The 21967-nt window shown below is 52.1% G+C and overlaps 1 long non-coding RNA gene and 1 other non-coding gene across 2 annotated transcripts in view; one reads left to right on the top strand and one right to left on the bottom strand.

The window, feature by feature from the left end:
- LOC111738561 overlaps nucleotides 1-21967 on the top strand; it is a 30763-nt gene that overhangs the window by 5428 nt on the left and 3368 nt on the right. Inside the window, exons 2-4 of the long non-coding RNA XR_002779876.1 lie at nucleotides 12459-12502; nucleotides 16037-16129; nucleotides 19987-20082. This is a non-coding gene — a long non-coding RNA (uncharacterized LOC111738561). The remainder of the gene's footprint in view (nucleotides 1-12458; nucleotides 12503-16036; nucleotides 16130-19986; nucleotides 20083-21967) is intronic.
- On the bottom strand, nucleotides 20576-20694 carry LOC111738621. The gene has a single exon (XR_002779896.1). It is a non-coding gene; the product is annotated as a 5S ribosomal RNA (ribosomal RNA).

Consider the following 21967-nt stretch of genomic DNA (forward strand, 5'->3'; position numbering starts at 1 on the left):
ATGTTGTTAAGAAAATCGTAAGGAAGAGAAAATACATTCACAGTATTTATTGGAGAAAAAAATCCACATATAAGTGGATCCACAGAGTTCAACCCCACGCTATTCAAGGGTCAGCTGTATTTAGGAGGGGGACGTTAATGCTGGAAAAGGAAAACCAGCCCAGTACCTACCACCTGCTGTGTTCGTTTCCCAGGGCTGCAAAGTAGGTGGCCTAAAACAACAGAAACGTATTCCCTCACAGTTCTGGAGGTCAGAGGTCCAAAATCAAGGGGTCTGATGGGTTGGCTGGTTTCCAGTTCCCTCTGGGTCTCCGAGGGACACCCCGCTCCCCGCCTCTCCCCCCCTGGCTCCTGATGTCGCCGGCACTCCTGGGCTTGTGGCCACATCGCTCCAATCTCTGCCTCCGTCTTCCCGTGGCCTTCCACCCTCTGTACCTCCGTGGCAAATCTCTCTTATAAGGACACCATTCCTAGGGCCCACGCTGAGCCAGGATGGTCTCATCTCCAGATCCTTAACTCGGTCACATCTACAAGACCCTATTTCCACATAAAGTCACACACCCAGATACCAGGTGTTGGGATGTGTACCTGCCTTTTCAAAGGTGGTGGGTGAGGTCACCATGCAACCCACTGTACTCGCCCAGAAATTAAAGATACCATAAAGGTAAATACAGTTAAAGCAAATCCATGTCATTAAATTTTAACCACATCCCCTCACCTGCCTTGGGCTCTGGGCCCATGGCCCGCCCTCCCTCTCTTAAAAGGGAGACCAGCTCGCGGTTAGAGAACTGTTAACACCCAACCCAGGCTTTCCCTTTGATGGGATCAGAAGGGCTGAGCCGAGAGAAGCAGCAGCTCACCCAGGGACTCAGTTATTTCAGTCTGTGTCCTTGTGCCCCTTCAAGTCACCTTAGGACCACCAGATTGGAGACACTGCTGTGGTGGTTTGAGAGGACGTGGCACCTGCTGCAGAGTGGGCATCAGAGGAGGCGGTTCTTCCGTCAGGTTTTGACTACTGTTGTTATTATATTGAGGTAAAATTCACATAACATAAAATCAACCGTTTAAAATGAGCAATTCAGCGGCTTTAGGTTTATTCTCAATGTTGTGCAACCACCACCTCGATCTAGTTTAAGAATATTTTTATCACCCCAAAAGGAAGTTCCGGACCCCTTAAGCGGTCACTCCCCGTTTGTTCGTCCCCCACTTACCTTTCTGTCTCTCTGGCTCTGCCTGTTAAGCCTCGCATAGGTGGAATCATGCAGAACGTGGCCTTTTGCGTCTGGCTCATTTCACTTAGCCCGAAGTTTTCATGTTTCCTGTCGCAGGCTGTATCAGAATCTCATTCCTTTGTAAGGCTGAATAATACTTCACTGTATGGCTGAATCACATTTCACTTCTCTGTTCATCCAAGCAGGCTCCTTGCCAGCTCTGACTTCCCTGGCAGGACACATGCCCGCCCCCCTCACCTGCCCAGAGAATTCCCAGGAACTGCTTGGCACTCGCCCTAGCTCAGTATCTTCTCTTGAACCTGCTTATTTCCTGTGCTTTCCTGCCAATCCATCCTGATAGGAACAGCCCTTTGGAGGCAGCCACTGCCAAAATACCTCGGGAAATGCACCCTGCGTCTGGCTTCGCTGGCATCTGTCCCTGAGAAGAGGTGACCACAAAACTCTCCCCCAACCCCTCCCTGTGGGAGGCCCCAATGGGCAGGGAGGAAAAATTTCACTTTCCTCATCGTTGGAATATTTATTCAACACTAAACACCTAACCATGTACCAGGCACTGGGGAGGCAGCAGTGAACAGTCAGACCAAACTCTGAGCCTCCCGGGGCGGACCTCCCAGCAGGCAATAAAGAAAATAAACAGGTAAATTCTATAGTGACCAGAAGGTGCTGCACGCATGAAAATGTGCAAAGAGATCCCAGAAAGGGAGAAAAGAAAGAGGGCTGCAGTTTTAAACAGGGAGATCAAGGGAGGTCGTGTGGAGAAAGGACATTTGAGGGAAGATAGAGGTTGCCTCAGAGACGCCTCTCCATTCCAGTCCCCAGGCAGAGGCAACTGAGACGCCCCCCAGCTGGGGGTGAGAGGTGCGGCTCAGATAACCTCAGATCACAGGAGAGAAAGCGATTCACCGATTTTCCTTCCCTTCAGTCCTTCAGGTGAAGGCGAAGAGAAAGTCTCCGTGGGTGTATATTGGTCTTTAACAGCTATTTAAACATTTGCCGATTTCCCTTTTTTTTTTTTTGCAAAAGAAAGAAACCGTGCCCCTAGTCTTCAACAGGCATCCTCTGGCGCAAGAACTGTTTTATTTTCGTGGTACTTGTTAAAGTTATCTACGACTGGTGGCAGGCCAGACTGGTGTTCTGCTTGTGGCAAAATTGCGACATGTCTTTTTTGATTAAAATTAGCTTTTCGAAGTATTCAGTTTAAAATAAACTTGTTAACCACAATGAGGTGCCACCCCTCACTTGTTAAAATGATCCTCGTCAAAAAGGCAAGAACAGCAAGTGCTGGTGAGGATGTGGGGGAAAGGCGGCACTTTTCCACGCTGTTGGTGGAGAAGTGTGGCCACTGTGGAAAACAGTGTGGATGTTCTTCAAAACATTAAAACGAGAACTACCCTGTGACCCAGCAATTCCACCTCTGGGTATTTATCCAAAAAAAAAAAAAAAATCAAAGCACTGATTCAAAAAGATATATGCACCCTGTGTTCATTGCAGCATGATCCACAATAGCCAAGATATGGCAGCAACCTCAGTGTCTATCGATAGACGGATAAAGGTGTGGTACATATATGCAATGGAATGTTATTCAGCAATAAAAGAAGGAAATCTTACCATTTGCGACATGGATGGACCTAGAGGGAATTGTGCTAAGTGAAATAAATCGGAAAGAAAAGGACCAATACCGTATGATATCACTGATATATGGAACCTAAAAAACAAACGAACAAACTCATAGATACAGAGAACAAATAGAGGAAAAAATGCTCAGCATCACTAGCTATACGGGAAATGCAAATCGAAACCCCAGTGAGATACCACCGCACACTCCTTAGAATGGCGATTATCAATAAGACGGGATAAGAGGTGTTGGAGAGGCCGTGGAGAAAAGAGAACCTCTGTGCATTGTCGGTGGGGATATAAGCTGGTGCGGCCGCTATAGAAAATAGTATGGACATTCCTCAAAACGTGAAAAATAGAACCACCGTAGGACCCAGCAATCCCACTTCTGGGTATTTATCTGAGGAAATAAAATCACTGTCTCAAAGAGATATCTGTACTCCCATGTCAATCGCAGCATGATTCACAATAGCCAAGATATGGAAAGAAGCTAAGTGTCTTTCAACAGATAAATGGATAAAGAAGATGGATAGACACACAATGGACTATTCAGCCATAAAGACAAGAAAGTCCTGTCACTTGCAACAACCTGAATAAACATAGAGGGCATTATGCTAAATAAAATAAGCCAGACAGAGAAAGACAAATACTGAATGATCTCACTTATATGTGGAATCTAAAACAAACCAATAGAAAAAGAGATCAGATTTGTGGTTATCAGGTGCAAAACAGGGAGCCCTGGCCACCCAGGAAGAGAGGATAGGGCTCTGGGAACCCAGAAGGGATGGAGGGGACTCCACGAAAAGCAAAGGAGGCTGGAGTCCTGCCTCTCAGCGGAACACAGAGCAGCCTGCAGGTGGACATGGCCGAGACACACATGCAGGCTAAGGGAGGGCCTGAGACTGCTCACCCCTGGTGACCACAGCCTGCAAAGGGCTTGAAGAAGAGCCAGAACTTATCATATGTCCTAGTCTTGAGAACTCCAGAATCCAGCTAAAGGCCCAGGGGTCTGCGTCCCCGCCTAGGTCACGGCGGCCCAGGTTATACTGCAGTAACAAGTAGCCGAACACAACCAGGTTTAAGTCTCACTCACCACGTGTTCAGCGTTGGATGCAGGGGCTTTGCCTGTCACAGTCACTCCTGACCCAGGCTGAGGGAGGCGCCATGCATCTCAACATGAGGGGACAGAGGAGTAGAGCCGGGGATTCTACCAGCTCTGATGGGCTTCAGCTCACAGGTGACACATCTGCTTACATTTCGCTAGTCAAAGCAAGGCCCTGGAGCACGCCGACCTGCGAGGGGGTGTGGCCCAGGAGGCGAGGAGGCCTAACAATGTCTTCTGCACCCTGGAGGCCCCCAGACCTGAGCGGCCTGCTGCCCTGAATGAACACCACCACTGGGCAGGTGCCAGCCCAAGATACCAGGGACAGGGACCCAGGGACCCATCAGAGTTGTAGAAGGCCTCTCTCCCCGCAGGATGTTACCCCTGGGAAAAGGGACGGAGTGGGGAGGAAGTGAGAAACAAGAGTCCCGAATCAAAAAGGTTAACCTGAGAGAGATTGCATTTAAGCCGTGAGTGACGAGGTTCTCTGCCATCAGCAGGAATGAATGAAGTTGTTGCTGTTAGCACATCTGGGTTGTAATCATGATCCCAGCACTGACAGCCCTCGCCTGACCCATTCCAGGCACGTGTACTCATCAGCCCCTTTCATCCTCCATGAGAAGGCTCTGCCACTCCCCATGTCACAGAGGTGGAAGCTGAGGCCCAGAGAGGTTGGCATAAGAATACGCCGAGCACATTACCTGCAGAGTCTCTCACTGCAGCCGTGCCCAATGGAGTGGGTGCTATTATAAGTCCCATTGCACAGACAGGCAAACTGAGGGCCACAGAGGGAGAGTGACCTGCTTGAGGTCCCAGAGCTGCTCAGGGCAGAGCTGGGGCCAGGACCCTGTCCCTCTGACCTAGACCCCAGGCTGTCACCCTCTTGACCGTATGTCCTTGCCAGCATAATCAGAATGTCTGCCCAGCCTGGCTCGCCGAGTGGCTCCCTAACGGAGTCCTTGGCCCAGCCTTGGGGTGGCCATGATGGGCAGGGCCTTGCCCACTTCTTTGAAGAAAACCTCCAGGCAGCCTGTTCTTAGAGGGAAAAGTCACACCCAGGGTTTACCTGCGGGCACCTGTGCCAAGGGCCAGGCAGGTCCTGCTGCGTGTTGGCTTCCTTGGGAGAGAAGGAGCAGTCAGCTAGCCTCGGGCAGGCGCCTGGAGGCACCCCATCCCCCCCCACTCCCCACACAGGCAGGGCTCCCTCTGCCCCCCTCCACACCTCAGTTTCCTCATCTGATTCATGGACACACTAATTCTTCCTGGAATTGTGCAAATTGCGCCGTGCGTGGTGCTGGTGGGGTTGTTTCAAAGAACCCGGACATATCCTCCAAGCCATGGGGGAGCCCGGGCGGGGGATTAAAATATAATAAGTAGAACCGATTCTAAAAAATATACTGATAAGCAGTTTGTTTTAAGGAATTCGTGGAAGTGCTGAGTCTTTCACTGGGGTCCATGAAATGAGGAACAGGGAGATCCCGTGTGTGTTGGCGAGACAATGAGGGCACTGGAAGTCTCTGGAAGTTCTCTGAGAACTGAAAGGAAGGGGATAGAATGCAGGTTTGGGGGCCTTGCGTAGCCTCAAGGGGCAATTGGCTGCATGAGGCAAATCTCTAAGAGCCGAGTGTGAAGACACCTATGCTGGATGAGGGACACAGGTAGTCAGTAAGGTCCCTGCCCTCACACATCACAGTCTGGGGATAAGGCTGACAGTCACAATTACCTTAGCATGGGGCGCTCGAGCTGCATTGGGGTGCTCTCGGTCTGTTACAGGAGCACAGGGGAAGCGTCCCCAGCTCAGCAGGGGGGGCACAGCTGGAGAAGGGACAGTGACATTTTGTCTAGAGATGGTGGCAGGTCTGATTCAAATGCTGACTTGACGTGGTAGGGAGTTTTCCTGTGCCTCACTTTACTCCTCTGTGTAATGGGAGTAATAGCCCTTCTCCTGGGCCCTGCGAAGATTGCAGAAGAAACTGCGCTTGGCAGGGCAGCCACTGGAAAGACAGGCCACAGAAAGATGGCTGGGCTTATTACTAATGAATGAAGGGCTGAACCAGCTCATGAGTCACCCGAACGAGCCATTGTGATCGATCTCATGCAATGAATGGACAAATGAGAGAAACGAATCAATGAATGAAATGCTCAGAACCTGCCTTCCAGCCATGCAGAGAGGGGGCCTGATTCCCCAGGGAGGGGAGGAGAGGCCAGCCCTGAGTCAGAACAAGGTCAAGGGCCAGGCAGCGTCGCTCCATCGCACATGGTGCAAACCCGTGACACCCCACTTAACCACTCCCTGATGATAATGTGCCAAGGCCTAGCAGGATTCCCTGAGTCACGTTTCCTGCAGGCGGGCCTCCAGGCCTGCAACTCTCAGTGTCCCCCGGCCCCACCTCCTGAGCTGGCAGACAATGAATCAGGACTTTGCGGGGTTGGGGACGGAAACAAGGATCAAAGACTCAGCAGGCCAGTCCAGGGCTGTGGCGAAGCCAGGAGGGGCTGGCTCCTAGCACCTCCCTGGACAAGTTTTCAGATCTTGGAGACCTCTGGGGTAGAGCTGGGGTGCCCCCTGCCCTGGGCCGAGCATCAGGATGCTGAGGTGTCACTTCACAGATACCCCTCCACACACACGATAAGTAATAGTAATGACAATGAAGCATTTATGGAGCCAGGCACTGCGCCAAGGACTTCTGTTTGTTTCCTCATTTGGCCTCATCAAGGGAGACATCTGACGGAGCCTGCGGCACTGCCCACATTCCACCTACTTTTGACCTGCAGAAATGATCACCGCACATCTCGTGCCATCTCGTAGTCTCAATATCCACATGTTGCAGAAAACTGAGGCTCAGAATGGCTGAGCACCCTGGAGAGAAGGATGGGACAGGGGTGTGCGGCCTCCTGGCTCTGGGAGATCCTTGGGGAGCACTTGAAGACAGTGGGGCAGAAGTTAAAAAGGCTGGAGACAGCAGGGCTGCCTGGTGATCCCCGCCAGGGGAATTTGGTGCTGGGGTTTTGAGCAGTTGGAGGCTTAGGCTGGGGCTTTCTTGCCCTCCTTCTGGAGTGGGAGTGTCCTTCGGCTGTGCCTCCATTCATCTGTCCCCCACCCTGGCTGTACTTCACCAAAGGGGTCTACAGAGCCTTCCTGGCGTGTTCATCTGCTTTTGAAAAGGAGACCCAGGGGGAGGTCGCTGCTGACACACAGGCAGTAGAGCGATGGCAATGTTCATGTAGACATGAGTACGGTTTTGTCTGATGAGGGTGCCTTTCTAGAATGTGGCAGCTCCAGGGCCAGCAGCATCATGTAATTGGCCAACCAGCCCCAGATGGTCCTGGGAATCTGGAGACCAGCCAAACTGGAAGAGATTCAGATGCTTTCTGTGCAGGGGGCTGGGGAGGGGAGAGGAGGAGGCAGCCACCCCCCAACCCCAAGCGGTTTCTCCCTTTGCCTCCAACTGTGATCACATGGGAACCCTTCACTCCTCAAACCCCGACTTCAAGTATGATTCAACCAACACCACTACCACGGCTTACCGCATAGCTGGGGCGTCTCCTGTCTGTCTACGGAGCCCTGTGCTTAATTAAGTGCAGCGCACAGGGTCTCCAGGAAGTCCCATCATAAGGAGTGAACAGAGGCTGCTGCTCTTTCCCCATCTTTCGGGAAACCGAGAGCGGCCAGAGAGGTTGAGTAACTTGTCCAGAGTCACACAGCTCTAGGAAGTGGAGCCAGGATCCGAACACGGAAGCAAAGGATTCTGGGCCCTTGTTCTTTTGGCAGCTCACACCTCGGCTGCCTCGAGAAACGTTTGCTGAAATTATAGACTTGGTTAAATTCGTTATAGCCCGTCCATAACATGGACGATCCCCTGGCCATTAAAATGGTGATTCGGACTCTTGCTAGCTCTGGAGAAATGCCCGTGGTGTACGGTTAAAGGGAAAAGCAAGTTGCAAGAGTTTGAGACCCCCCGCCCCACCTCATTTGTGCTCATTTAGAAAGCGTTTGCGTAGAAAAATGACCAGAAGACTGTTGTATACTACAATGCCGACAGCAGTGACCCCGAAGGAAGGAGAGTCCACAGAGAAAGATGACACCCAGTCCATCAGGCACGGTGCCACCAAGCTGTCCTGCCTCGTATGTGACAGAGGCTCCCATGTCCTGGGAAAGCAGGTGTCCCCATTGGTGGAGCCTGGAAGGCACCAGAGTGAGGGAGAGAGTGGCCGTGACCAGATGGGGAGGCTCAGGGCCCTGCGGAGTGGGATAGGGTGGGAGGGGGCAGCGCAGAGGGTGCCCTGGCTGATTCCTCTGCTCCCACCCTAGTTGTCAAACTTGTCGGTGCCGGCCACCAGCTCAGACGTCCCCCTTCTCCAGGAAGCCTCCCTGGCTGTCCCCACCAGGCGCATGCCTTCCTGGGCCCTTCTCTGGGTTCCTCATGTGGGACTTAGTGCTTCTGACCTCCTCCCGTTGACTCTGACCTCCCTAAGGGCCACAGCCACGTGGGGTTTATTTCTATAACCCCAGCACCTCCCACTGGGGCTGCCACTGAGTTGAGCTTTACACCCTCTCGGTGGAGCTCACGGTCACCTCACATCGCACTTTTCCAAGGCCCTTTTTGTGCCTTATCCCATTTATTCCTCACCCTAACCCCCAAAGGGTGGGTACCACTACTGAGTCTCATTTACAGATATAGAAATTGAGCCTCAGGGGAGCTAAAGAGCTGCCCTAGGTCACACAGCCAGCAAGTGACAGAGCCAGGACCCAGACTGGGGTCGGGCTCTGACCGAAAAGTGGCCCAGAGGGTGCTGACCTTTCTCCACTGGGCTTCGTGAACTGTTAAAATACGGTTTCTCTTTCAATAGCTGCCACGACGAAACCAAAAGCATTGCAACCTAGTGGCAGATAGGAGCTCCGGGATTGCAGTAACTGGCACGGCTATGGCGCCTGCCCTCAATGTTTCTCCTCCTTATCAACTGAGAGACAGGCACATGTATCCCCATTGTAGAGATGGGGAGACTGAGGCCCAGGAGGTCCAGGGTGCCAAGGCCACCCAGCTCTGACGTGACTGAGCCCTGGCTTGCCCCCAAAGTCTTGGTTGCTGAGTCCAACTCGGCACATGGAGTCGTTGACCCCTGCCTGCACCTGCTAAGGGGCATCTGAGAAATCAACTTCCTGCTCAAAGTCCAGCTCAGCTTTCAGGAAAGGAGCTGGGGGAAAACTGGGAAGAGACAGAGAGGGGCCATGTAGCAGATAGACGTACTTCCTGCAGGAGGAAAGTCTATCCACCACTTCTGGGAAACTGGGATGTTTCAGAGAGAGCATATTGCACCTTGACACCAGTGGAGCACCCAGCTGTCACTGTTGGCTGCCCCGCCTCCTTCCTTCCAGGGGCATGCAGCTGGCCTGGCTTGGAATCTCCTTACTGACAGACATCCAGGTGTGCCTATTCAGCCATCTGTCTGATCACCAGCTGGTGCTTTGGCCAGCCACGGGGGGAAGGGGCTGGGGTGAGCAACCCAGGCTGGGTCATCAAGCTGAGCTCTGATCCAGCCTGGCCAGGCGCAGCCCCTGTGGATGAGGCAATGTGCGTCCCATTTCCTGTTACTGTGGCTATGCAAATGGGGGGGGAAATCAGGGCCTCTCCTAGTGCAAGCTTCCCGGAATGAGGCATTGATTGTCCGGAGAAACCTGGCCCCAGGGGGGGCCCCCCACGAGGGGGAGGACGTAAATGACTGAGATCCCTTTCTCTCCTGGTACAGCTCTTGATATAGGAGTCTGCCTGCTGGGGGACTGCCCTGGGCAGATTAGTCACCTGTCCAGCCTACCTGGACCAGCCTCCTGTAAGAGACAGACTACAGCTTCCACATCTCATCACTGCATCCCCAGCTCATGGGGCGGGGAGCAGGAAGCAGAACTGGCCTCACTGGCTCTCAGACCCTATCTCAGAGCTCACCACGCCCAGCCCCCTTCTATTTACAAATGAGGAAACTGAGGACACCAGACTGAGCCAGGGACTTGCCCAGGTCCCGCCTCTCACCCACTCACCCCAACACACCCCAGCAACAGTGGCAAACTTCCACTTGTCCACAGAAGCCTACTGAGCCTCTCAATCTCTCTTCTGCCTCAGGTCCCAGCCACAGCCTGGCAGACTGGGATTCTCGCCACACCTCTGGCTGGCCTCCCCGGACCACCACCCCAGTCAGGCTATCCGACCGGTCATTCTCAAGCTCACATCTGACCATGTCACTCTACTGCCCTGGTATCAAGTTTGTGCTCAAAGCTGGGCCCCACAGATGACCCATAATCAGGTCCCTTCCACCACGTGTAGCCTCCTCTCTTCCCACTCCCCCTGCCTCACCTCACGCATGCCCCAGATGATGCCAGAACTCCTCCCAGTTCCCTCTTGTACCTCTGTGGCTTTGCTCAAGCTGTTGTCTCTTCCTGGGATGGCATTTCCTCTGCCTTTGTTTCTCTAACTCCTATTCGTCCTTCCAGACAGCATCGCCACCTCCAGGAAGTCTTCCCAGATGCCCCCAGTAGGACCAGGTGCCTCCTTTGGGCTCCCCCGCTCCCTGAATGTCCCTCCATTAATTATGGCACACTGGGCTGTCATTGTTCATTTAGTACCTGTCTTCTCTCCTGGCCTGGGGGCTCTTTGAGGAGCTGGGGGGAGGTAGGGAAATGCAGACGGACATAAGGCATACTTAGGACATTCAGCCTGTAGGGGTGCTGGTAGATTGGTCACGGGGTAAGGCAGAAGGAGGTGTCAAGGAAGGAGAGACCACCGTGTCCACTGTGCCTCTTCCACAACAAGGAATGCTGGGAGTTGGAAAGACAAGTTGTAGTCATTTTCGAGCCCTTCACTCTCTGAATCTCTTTCCCACTTTTAAGAATCTCACTCCCTGCCCACCGTGGGGCATTGGGGCAAGGCAGAGCCGCCTCCCACTGGAGGAGCCCAAGTAGGCAGGCTCTAGCTTTCCCATTCTCCCTTGCTCCTAGGGTGTGGCCATGTGACCTGGGCTCAGCCAATCACAGGCACCCACCCTGGAGTTTGAATCAGGAGCTGGTCCTATGAAGAAAGGTTCTGGGAAAGTCTTTCTGGAGGGAGCCTCAGCAATATCAAGCTCCTGAGGTATCTGCAAAGAAGCGTGGGCATCACCAGGTTGGCTCTGTGGCAGAACTGGAGTTGGGGTCTTGTTGTCTTGTTTCTCATCTTCTGCCTTCTTTTTCATGTGGGCCTCCTGCCTTCTTGAAGGTTCAGTCAGTTCAGTACTGTTCAGTATGTTCTTTTTCTGTTTAAATAATCTGCAGTCGGATTCTGTTGTCTGCCACTAAGAACCCCGAAGGCTTCTCTGGGGAACACCCCTGGAATCAACCTTGAAGGAGGAGTCAGTGTTGACAGGAACAGGAAGTATAGTCAAGGAGAAGGGAACAGGTGACCAGGGTCAAGGTCAGGCTTCAAGGACAGTATAGGAAATGTTGGGGATGACCACTCATCTGGGTTTGGAGTGTGGGGTTCAGGGTGAAGGATGAGGTCAAAGATTCTGGCAGAGATCAGATCTAACATGGCCTCGAATGCCAAGTCGAGAGCAAGTTTGGATACTGTCTTGCAGGCCGCAGGCACCTAGTGCTTTACCTAGAGGTGTGACTTGATCAGATTTTGTTTTAAAAAGCTCCCTCTGCTGCTGTGGGGAAGCTAGACCAGCTGGGGAGGAACCGGGTGAGAGACTACTGCACTCGTCCCAGCACAGAGTCCTGGAAGCCAGATGGAATGAGGGCGAGGGCAGAGCTGGTGTAGCTGGCAACGGGGAGCCCTCAAAGTTCGGGTGACCCGACATGGCCGTAAGAAAGTAGAGTTCGAACTTCTTGGCTTCCTGGACGCAGGTTCAAAATATTATCCGGCCCTCGGACAGCCCTTACAGCTTCTTGGGGTTTTCTCAGGTTTTCACCTCTCAGGGATGAGATGCTGGGTGACACCCCCCACCGTCCCCCGGCCAAGCTGATGTAGACCTTCAGACATGTTTTAGGAATGGAAATCAGGTTTATGAACTCCCTTGGCCATGGGTCCCAGGGGAGGGGCAGAACCAGAGTCACCTCAGTCCAGAAAGAGGGACTCAAATGGGGTGGCTGAGATCTAGGAACACATGAGGAAAGGTCAAAGGGTTGGAGAAATGGGGGAAGGGGCACCCAGCCGCCCCCCGCCAACCCTGAGGGAGGTGAGGCAGGGGAAAGAGCTGGGTGAGACGGCAGATGGATGCCAAGTCCAAGCGTCACCCCACCTTACCCCCAAAGTGCACTGGGTTCACCCCTGGGAGTCCTCTGTGCCTTGTAGCTTAGGATGGGGAAGAATGTCTGGGCTTCTTTTCCCATTTTACAATTGAAAACTTGGAACCCGGAGTCATATAAGGTACTCGATTTTTTTCTCCCCCAAATTACACAGTTGAAAAGCCAAGTAGGAGACTCTAATGGGCTCTCTCTGTGCCAGTCCCTTCACCTCATTGTGCCTTGGTTTCCTCCTCCAGGAAGTGGAGACATGTACAGCCGTCGGCCGAAGGCCTGGAGGACAGTAAGTATCTTTCAGATGGTTCTTCCATATTCCTTCCTTTCCCGCTGTCTAGAACAGCCCCAGGGGACCCGACCTCCTTGGGGAAGATGGTTGAGCAATTTGACTTGACAATCAGAACTAAGTCTTGAAGACAAGGATAAGACCCACCCCAGGGGCAGATTCCATTCTGGGCAGGGTTTGCTAAAGGCCAGGGCAGGGGGGCTGGTCCCCCTGAGGTAGGTAGGTGAGAAAAGCAGTGTTGGGGGGGGGCCATACCTCAGCACAGATATGGGTGGCCTTGGGCATGGCCCTCCCTCACCCATACAATGGGCGAGCCCCCCACTTTGCACCACCGAGCTCAGATTGGACCAAGAGCCTAACTCCCCCACTCCCAAGGCAACCAAGGTCGGAGGCTCCTGGGTGTCCTAATGAGAGATGAGGGCAGCTGTGGGAACAGAGAGAAGCAAATATTTTCTAGAAATAGAGATCAAATCAAGAGCATTTTGCAGCTGTAGCAAGGGCTGTAGCAGGGGACCCACCCAAGTCCCCCTCATTTCTTTACTGCCTCCTCCAGGAGAATTTTCTGTGCCACAGCCATACCCACCCCTCTCGGTCAGAGAACCATTTGCTGCTGACAGTTCACACCCCCCAGGGGTAGATAGGAAGAGGACGTGGGGGTGGAAAACTCCAGCTCACAGATAAGTAATCCTCACTGCTCCAGCACCAGCCCCTTGGTGGCAGCAGGCCCGTCCCTTGCTGAGCCTCCTTCCCGCCCCACTGCCCTACACCCATCCTGGGAATCTGTGGAACCCTCATTTTGGTCTGCTTCTGGGGAAGCCACACCGAGGACAGTCACTGATTAGATTTGGGGCCAAGAGAAAAGGAAGGGCTGAGTCCAGGCTTCGGCTCGGGCAAGGGTGACTGTCTCAAGACGAGCACTGGTCTGGGAGCCCCCCCCCAACTGGGGGTGGGTGAGGGGTGCAGCGTTCCCTTGTGGACAAATCGCTCTATTGGTCACATTGCCAAAAGTGCACCAGGCAGTTCGCCATCCAAAAAAGGGTGTCCCCAGCCCAGGGACGCTCCCCTCCTAGCTGGGGACTGACTAGCCTTTTCCTGGTCTGGGCAGGGCTTAGCTGAGGCCTGGACATCTGCACAGGGGGCCAAGTGGGGGCTTTCCTGGAAAGTGCCTCCCAGAGGACAAGGCTGGTCCCAGAAAGAATGAGTCATGAGCAAAGCAACCCCATGGAGCCTCTCCACTCCCTTACCCCAGGCCAGGGCAAGGGGGTACCTCCCAAGCTCTGCCTCAAAGGGCACAGCCTCCCGCCATCCTCAGAATTGGAACAGGCAGCCCATAAACCCCACAGGAGCAGAGGATGCACCCATTTGGCAGATGGGGGGCTGTGCCTCAGCCCTGCTTCCCAGCACCTTTCTGCTCTATTAGGCCAAGGCCCAGATTTGCCGTGTGGGAATTCCCCAGGTCCGCCCCCCACCACTCCACAGAGTCATCACAGCACGCGGGGGCCGGTCATCCAAACGCCTTTCCTCGTACAGAAGGGAGAGGGAGTCAAGTTCTGGTTAGACTGAAGCCCAGGGGACCCCGACCTCAGGGCCCCTCAGCCCCTCTCCACACCCCTCGACCCTCCCTCTCTTCCACATGATGCCTTGTGGTTGGCGAGCCCCTGCCCCACCCCACCTAGCCATGAGTCCTGGAGCAAGGCCAGAAGGCAAGTTCCAGCACTGGACACACCAGGGACCCCCGAGAGAGGGCGAACCCCTTTCTTCTGGAGCGGAAGCCAGCTCCTGCTCTGCAGTTCCCACCAGGCTTTGTGAAGCGAGCAATTGGCAGCAGGCATGGGCTTCCCCATCGACCGGTTCTCCACAGAGAAGGATGTGGGGCTGGGTGGACACATTATCCTGCGTTGGGTCACTCTCTCCCTCTGGTCCCTCCCAGCCTTCGTAACCCCCTCGCCCAGCCAGCTTCTACCTTGACATACTGGCTCAGCTGCCCACTGCGGGCCACCTACATAGCCATCTTCCAAGGGTGAGGACAAGGAGCAAGTTCCGTCCTCCCTTCTCCAAGCCCAGAGTGGGATCCTTGAACCTTAATAATAAGAGCCAAATCTTAATTAAGTGTTTACCCCATGCCTGGCCTTTGGCTGAACACTTGGCCCCAGTTGTACTGATGATCTCCATTTTTCATATAAGGAAACTGAAGTTCAGAGAGGTTAAGTGACCTACCCCAAGGCACACAGATAGTACATGTTGGGGCTCTTATGTGACCCTCAACCCCTGGCTTTTCCTAGTCTTCATAAACCCGTGTTGTGGATTCAGCCACACATACTTAAGGAGGACTTCTGGCAGCTCAAGAAATAGTTGTGGAGTGAAGAATCACAGCTGCTACTCATTGAGGGCTGCTGAAGTTTTTATTTACTTATTTGGCATTCAGTTGATCTTTCTGAAAGATTGTGCAAAGTGCCAAAGGGACAAAAGGATGCCCCCCTTCTCTGTCCCTCAGCTACCTGGCTCCTTCCATGATATATTTACTTTGAGAGAGAGAGAGTTAATGCATTCATTCCAATGTTAGGATACTACACACACTGTATTAGTCTCTTACTGCTGAATAACAGATTAGCCCCAAATTTAGCAGCTTAAAATAACAATATACCTATATTTTCTGCCAGTTTCTGAGAGTCGGGAATTAGGGAGCAACTCAGCTGGGCTCAGGGTTTCTCAGGAGGCTGCCCTTGAGTTGTCACCTGGGGCTGTAATCCTCTGAAGGTTCACCAGGCTGCAGGACTCACCTCCAAGACGGCTCACTCGTGTGACTCTTAGCAAGAGACCTCAGTTCCTCACCACATGGATGCTTGAGTGTCCTCATAATATGGCAGATAGCTTCTCCCTGGGCAAATGATCAAAAAGGGGGCAAGGTGTAAGCCGCACGTCTTTTATGAGCAAGCGTCAGAAGACACACATTTCTGCCATCTATCAGTTACTCAGGTCACTAGTTAAAGCCAGAAGAGGACCTCACAAGGGTGTGAGGAATAGGAGGTGAGAATTATTGCGTCACCTGCAGGCTGCATCTCATCCTTCACCTTGCCTTTTTTTTTTTTTTTTTTACTGAGCCATGATTTTCAGAATAGTTCCATATCGATACGCAGAGAGAGACTATTTTTCTTGACTGCATAGTATTCTGCGTGGAGGCACCATGCTTTATTTACCCAGTCCTCTATTGAGTCCTCTACGTGGGCTGTTTCTGATCTTTTGCTGTTACAGTCAGGGCTGCAATGACTGTCTTTGCACGGGAATTATTTCCAGTATATCTGGAGGAGCGATACTCAGGGATGGTGGGGAGGAGGGACAGGGTGGCCTGAGGGGAGAGAACCTCAGGTGCTAGAAATGTCCTAGATCTAGACCCAGGAGGCAGTTCCATGGGCATACACCTATGTCCATATATATCAAGTTGGACACTTCGTATGAATGCATGTTACTGATTGTATATTTTTCTTCAATAAACACTTTCAAAAATCATTTAAAGAAGTTGTTGTTGGATTATAGGAATCGCAGGAAAGAAGTGCTGATACACAGTACAGCGTGGATGAACTGGGAAAACATAGCGCTCAGTGAAAGAAGCTGGACACTAAAGACCACGTAACGTACAATTCCATTTATATGAAACGTACAATTCCATTTATATGAAATGCACAGATTGGTGATTGCCAGGGCCCGGGGGAAGGGGCCATGGGGAGTGACTGCTGATGGCTACGGGGTTTTATTTGGGGGTAAGGACAATATTCTGGAACTAGATAGTGATGATGGTTGTACCACTTTGTGAATGGACTAAATGCCACTACACTGTACAATTTTAAATGGTGCCTTTTATGTTATATTATCCTACAATTGTTTAAAACGTAGTTGATGATCAAACAAAATATTTGAACTTCACTCTTGATCCACACAATGCTCCTTCATGTGATGTCCTATTTTCTCTGTTTTGCAAGTGAGGAAGCTGAGGCCCAGAGAGATGAGGGACATGTCCAAGGTCACATAGCCTCCCCAGACCTTGGCTGTGAGCCATTGCCACCATTACAGGAAGTGTTCTTGGAAAGCAAGCCAGCCCTGAGTTCCTTGTAGAGATCAGAGGAGCCACAAGATCCCCTGGCCAGGGCAGACGTCCCCACCCTAGTTGCTGGTGACACTTCCTCCAGGGAGGCGGGACTGGAACATGCAGGTCTCAGCCCTGAACAGCATGTCCTCTCCCCTCACAGTTCTCGGTAGGTGAGGAACAGTCTGTCCTGTCGAGTTTCCTGTCACCTTCTCTGGCTGCCTGCTGGCAGCGGGGCGGCCACTCCCAGCTGGGCTCCAGAGGGCCTGGTCTCTGGGGTTCTCAGTGTGTGTATGTGGTAGAGGTGGTCTTGGGCCATCCTGAACTTGGCTCTCCCTAAAAATATTTTTTTTAGTCAAACCAAGTGGTGCATGGTGATGTGATAAAAATAAAATGCAGAGAAACGAATAGATGCCCCACACCTAGAAGGAGCGTGGGTAACAGTTCTCCCTTCTCCCTCCCCCCGCCCTGCCCTCGTTCATCTCTCCCTCCCTCCCTTCTTTTCTTTCCACAAACATTTATTGAGCGCCTGCTGTATGCCAGCCACTCACAATTCCAGATACTGGAGACACACTAGTGAACAAATCTGAGTTTCAGCTATTGTGTCATTTACATTCTGGAGGGACTTTGCACGCAGGCACACGTGCGTGCTCGTGTGTGTGCGTGTACGTGTGTGTGTGTGTGTGTGTGTGTGTGTGTGTGTGTGTGTGTGGTTAACTATACATCTGGATAGTGGAGAATGCAAGCTAAAATGTTTCTTTAGCACTTACTCTGAGCTGTTCAATATACTCACTCAGCTAATCCTCAGGACACCCCCATGAAGCAAACAGAGGCCCAGAGAGGTGAAGTGACTTGCCCAAGGTCACAGAGCCAGCCAGTGGCAGAGCCGGGATTGAACCCAGGCTGCTTAACCACTGTCCTGAACTGCTGCCGTGACAGTGGCAGCAAAGATACAGATGTTAATAAATCAGTTTCTCTTTCCAGCACAGGCTCATTGTTCACTGCTGTTTTGTCTTGACGGGTTTTGTTCATCCCCAAATCCTCCTAGCTCATCATAGTAGATGCCAGTGATGTCAAAGTCTGTATAGTCGGCACCACCCCCAGGCAGCCCCTTCACCCCCATTTCTATTTCCATAGTTTGGGGCATCAGGCCCACCAGCCACATGGGGGCTGCCTGGGTCAGGAGGGGTGCCCCCCAGCCTGGCTTCCCAGGCCCAGAGTCGCCTCCCCCTCCCTGAGGCCCAGTCTGGTTTCTCTCTCTGGCAGCATCTGCAGTCCCCCTGCTGTCACCCACAGCTATTCTTGGCCTCTGGCCCCTTTCACTTTCTGCTCTGCCTCTTCCTGCCTCGGTGGTTCCCCGACATCCCCTGCTCCCCCTTGCTGCTCCAACTTTCTCTTCTTGCCCCTCTCTCACTGTGGCTGGCCCTGGCTCAGCCCAAAAGCCATAGCAGAGGCCAAATGTAGAGCTCTGTGAGCTCTGCATTCAAGTCCCCACTCTGTCCCTTTCTGGCTGTGTGACCTTGGCAAGAGGCATCTTCCCTCTGAGCATCATGTCCCCTCTGGAAAGTGAGATGCTGCTTGTGCCTAACTTGTAGGGCTGTTGGAAGGATGGAGGCTCCCAGGAGAACCTCCCAGGGTTCTCATCCTAGCACAGGACCCAGCACATAGTAGGAGTGCAGGTATCCTTCCCCCGCAGTGGGGCTGCCACAGCTGGTCCAATGGGCTAGGGCGTGGAGGAAAGGAAAGTAGCGGAAAGTACAGGCGGGGCAGTCAAGACAGCCCCGGACTGGGCTCCAGCTCTGCTCTGCCGTGAGCAAGTCACTTTCCCTTTCTGAACCTCAGTTTCCATATCAGTGAAGTGAGGCGGCTGGACTGAAGGATGAAGAGTCATAGTGCAGTGATGAAGGCAGGGTTAGAGGAAGCCCAGGCGACACCTGAGCTGAGTCTCAAAGGAGAATAGTGTTCATAAGTCACAGAAGGTGGGCCGGAGCAGTGGAGAGGGAGAAATAAGCAGGTGCAAAGGGCCGAGGCCAGAGGATATGGGGCTTAGGGAAGGGCAGAGGGGCAAGGGAATGAAGGAGGCTGGTCTGCAGCCACAGAACACACAACCTGCTAACCCTCGATCAGACCTGGCCTCCCAGGCAGTAGGGAGCCACGGTGAGGTGATAAGCTTCAGTTGGCGAATCTGTCTCCCAGCCAGGCTGAGGCTTCCTGAGTCAGGGGCCAGGCCTCATCAGGCTTCAAGTTCTCTGCATCTAGCACAGAACCTGCGTGGAGTAGGCAGGAAGATGTAGGCAATGAATGAATGAATGAATGAATGAATGAATGACATTTCCTACTCCTCTAAAAGGACTAGCTTCCACTGAGTAGTTAACTGAGCAAGGCAGTCAATCCCATGTCAGTTGGCTACTGCTGCCTAACTGGCCTCCCCAGAATGAGCAGCTTAAAGCAAGAAGCAGTTACAGTTGCTCAGGAGGCTGTGGGGCAGCCAGGTAGCTCTGGTCTGGGCAGAGCTAGAGCGATGTGAGTTGGTGCACTCTTGCATTTACAGTAAGCCGATGGGTCAGCTGGGGCTGGCTGGTCTTGGGTGGCCTCAGCCAGGACGGTTCCTCTCCACTCTGCACGACCTCGTATCATCCAGCAGGCCAGCTCGGAGGTTGCAGAGTGCCAAGAAAGCAAGTAGAAGCCAGAAGGCACCTTGAGACTTAGGTAGGAAGCAGTACAGTCACTTCATTCCTCCCAATTGACTAAAGCCTTGGGACAGGATATAGACTTCTTAATGAGAGGAACAGAAAAGTCATATTGTCAAGGGCATGTATACAGAAAATCAGGGCCATTTTTTTCAATCAGTCTGACACCCTCTCCAGTACTCATTCCATAGCAGTTAAGGAAGTTCCAGTCACTGGTCAGTGATTGTTTCATCAATGGGCAGGTCACCCAATTCTGGCCAATAGGATATGGGACGGCTGCTAGGAGTTTTCTGGGAAAGGTTTTCTTGCTCCTGGGAAGAGATGGTTTCTGGCGTTCTTCTGGATGTGACACCTGGAACTGCATCGGCCACCCTAGATGAAACCAAGCTGCAGATGTCAGAGCAGAGAGACAGTAGGAACCTGGGTTCACGGCGGCCTGGTGGACCGGCCAAATCAACCAGCCCAGAAATCCCCCCTACCTCTGGACTTCCTGTTGAAAAAGATCTTACATTTCCAGCTTCTCTAAGCCACTTTAGACCAGGCTTCCTGTTACTTGGACCAATGCCCTAGGGCCTCGGGGCCCCTTTTGGGCTCTGTGAACCTCTTCTGCCTGAATGGGCCAGGTCAAAAGCTCAGGGGCTCCCAGATTTTCTCTTCAAGGATGGTGAAAGGTCTCAAGTACAGCCCCCAATCTCCTGCCTCTTGTTTTGCAGAAGGCCCATCACCTGCCCACTGCACAAAGGACTCTTGGCCCCAACAGCCAAAGAAAGCAGCAGCCGTCAGCCTGGATTCAGAAGCCCTGGGTTCTGGTGAGTCGTTGGGCTCTGTCCTTCACTGCAGTACCAGGCAAGTCTCTTAACCTCTCTGAGCCTTAGGTCACTCTTCCATAAAATGAAGAAATGAAACCTACCTTTTGCATGGTTAATGCTTAATGACGGCAAGTTGAAAATATTTGAGAGGCTCCTTCAGGCCATGAAAATTTGCATCCCTATACCTTTTTATAGTTTCTAATTTGCTTCCTAGTACCTAGGCAATAATAATAACAACAGTAATAATAATAGCCAGCAATTATGGAGCCCCTACTACGTAGATCCCACAGAAACCGTGTGAGGTTAATGTTCGTTGCTTTAAGCAGCTGTATGGGTTCTCTATTGCTGCGGAACAAATGACCACAAACTTTGCAGCTTAAAACAACACGATTTTATTTTTATTTATACTTATTTATTTATTTTAGGCAAGGCAACCCTTGGTTGACCTCACAGATTGCAAGGACCTTGTTAGTTCACAATCTCTTATTTTTTAAGCCTACGGCACCTGGTCTTCCTAGGTGGTCTCCCATCCAAGTACTAACCAGGCCCGACCCTGCTTAGCTTCCGAGATCAGATGGGATCTGGCTCGTTCAGGATGGCATGGCCGCAGACATGATTTTATTATCTCCCAGTTTTCCTAGGTCAGAAGTTGGGACCAGCATGGCTAGATTCTCTGCTCAGAGTCTCACGGGGCTAAAATCAAGGAGTCAGCTGGGGTTTGGGCTCCCATCTGGAGACTCTGTGGAAAAAGCCGCTTCCAAGTTCATTCTTGATTTTGGCAAAATTCAGTTTCTGTGGTTGTAAGACTGAGATCCCCCTTTCCTTCCCGGGTATTAGCCGGGGGTCGCTTTCAGCTGTAGCAGTGACCCACACTCCTTGCCATGTGGCCCCTCCCCCTCTGCTCCAGCGTCGGCTCATCAAATCTTTCTTGTACTTCAAATCTCTGACTTCCTCTCCCGGCACCAGCCAGAGAAAAAACGCTCTGCTTTTAAAGGGTTCGTGTGATTAAGTTGGGCTCCCCTGGACAGTCCCTCTTCTGTGAAATCAACTGTGCCGTAAAACATAACCTCGTGTGGGAGCAGAATCCATCAAATACACGTCTAGGGGTTCGGCAGGGTGGCAGGAAATAATGGGTCTATCTTAGAACCCTGCCTACCATAGCTGCTAAGAATTGGGGTGACTTTTTACACAAAAGAGAAAATGAAGGCTGGAGTTGATGAGCTTTTCCGGTACAGAGGCTCATGTCTGTCCGTTTCAGAACATCTTTTCCCTTCATTTCTTCTTTTCTCTCTTTAATTCCTCTGAGACTGATGTGAGATCTTGTGGAATCATCTTCTAATTATTTTCTTACCTTTTCTCTCGTATTTTCAACCTCTTTGTCTTCCCGGGAGATTTCCTCAGCCTTCTCTCCCAATGCCAATATGGATGTTTTTCTTTCTACTCTCATCTCTCTAGTTCTTTCTTGTTCTTTGAATGTCCCTTTACATAGCCTCTTGTTCTCGTTTTACGGATGCAACATCCTTTATTTCTCCGAGGGTTTTCTGTGGTCTTAAAGGGCTTCCCTGCTCCCTGAATCAGCTGTTTTCTAGGAATGCTTTTCCTCTGCTTTGGTCTTTGCCTTTCGTGTTATAAGCTTGCTTCATGTGTCTGGTGGTTGTTGGCTGTGAGTTCATATTGAAGACGGGAAACTGAAGACAGATCCTCAGAATCTCCATTCCTAAAGGCAGGGCACGTGGACAGGTGACTCTCATCCAGGCGACCTGGCAGGATCTGGCTGTCATTGTAGGAATTCAGAGTCAGCATCTGAAGTGTCTTCTCCTGGGGAGGTCAGTGTCTACAAAGAGGACTCCCCTAGCCTCCTACCTGGGGGAAAGCAGGGCTGCCA

The sequence above is a fragment of the Pteropus vampyrus genome, unplaced genomic scaffold (assembly GCF_000151845.1).
Source record: "Pteropus vampyrus isolate Shadow unplaced genomic scaffold, Pvam_2.0 Scaffold40, whole genome shotgun sequence".
In the NCBI taxonomy this organism is placed as follows: Eukaryota; Metazoa; Chordata; class Mammalia; order Chiroptera; family Pteropodidae; genus Pteropus; species Pteropus vampyrus.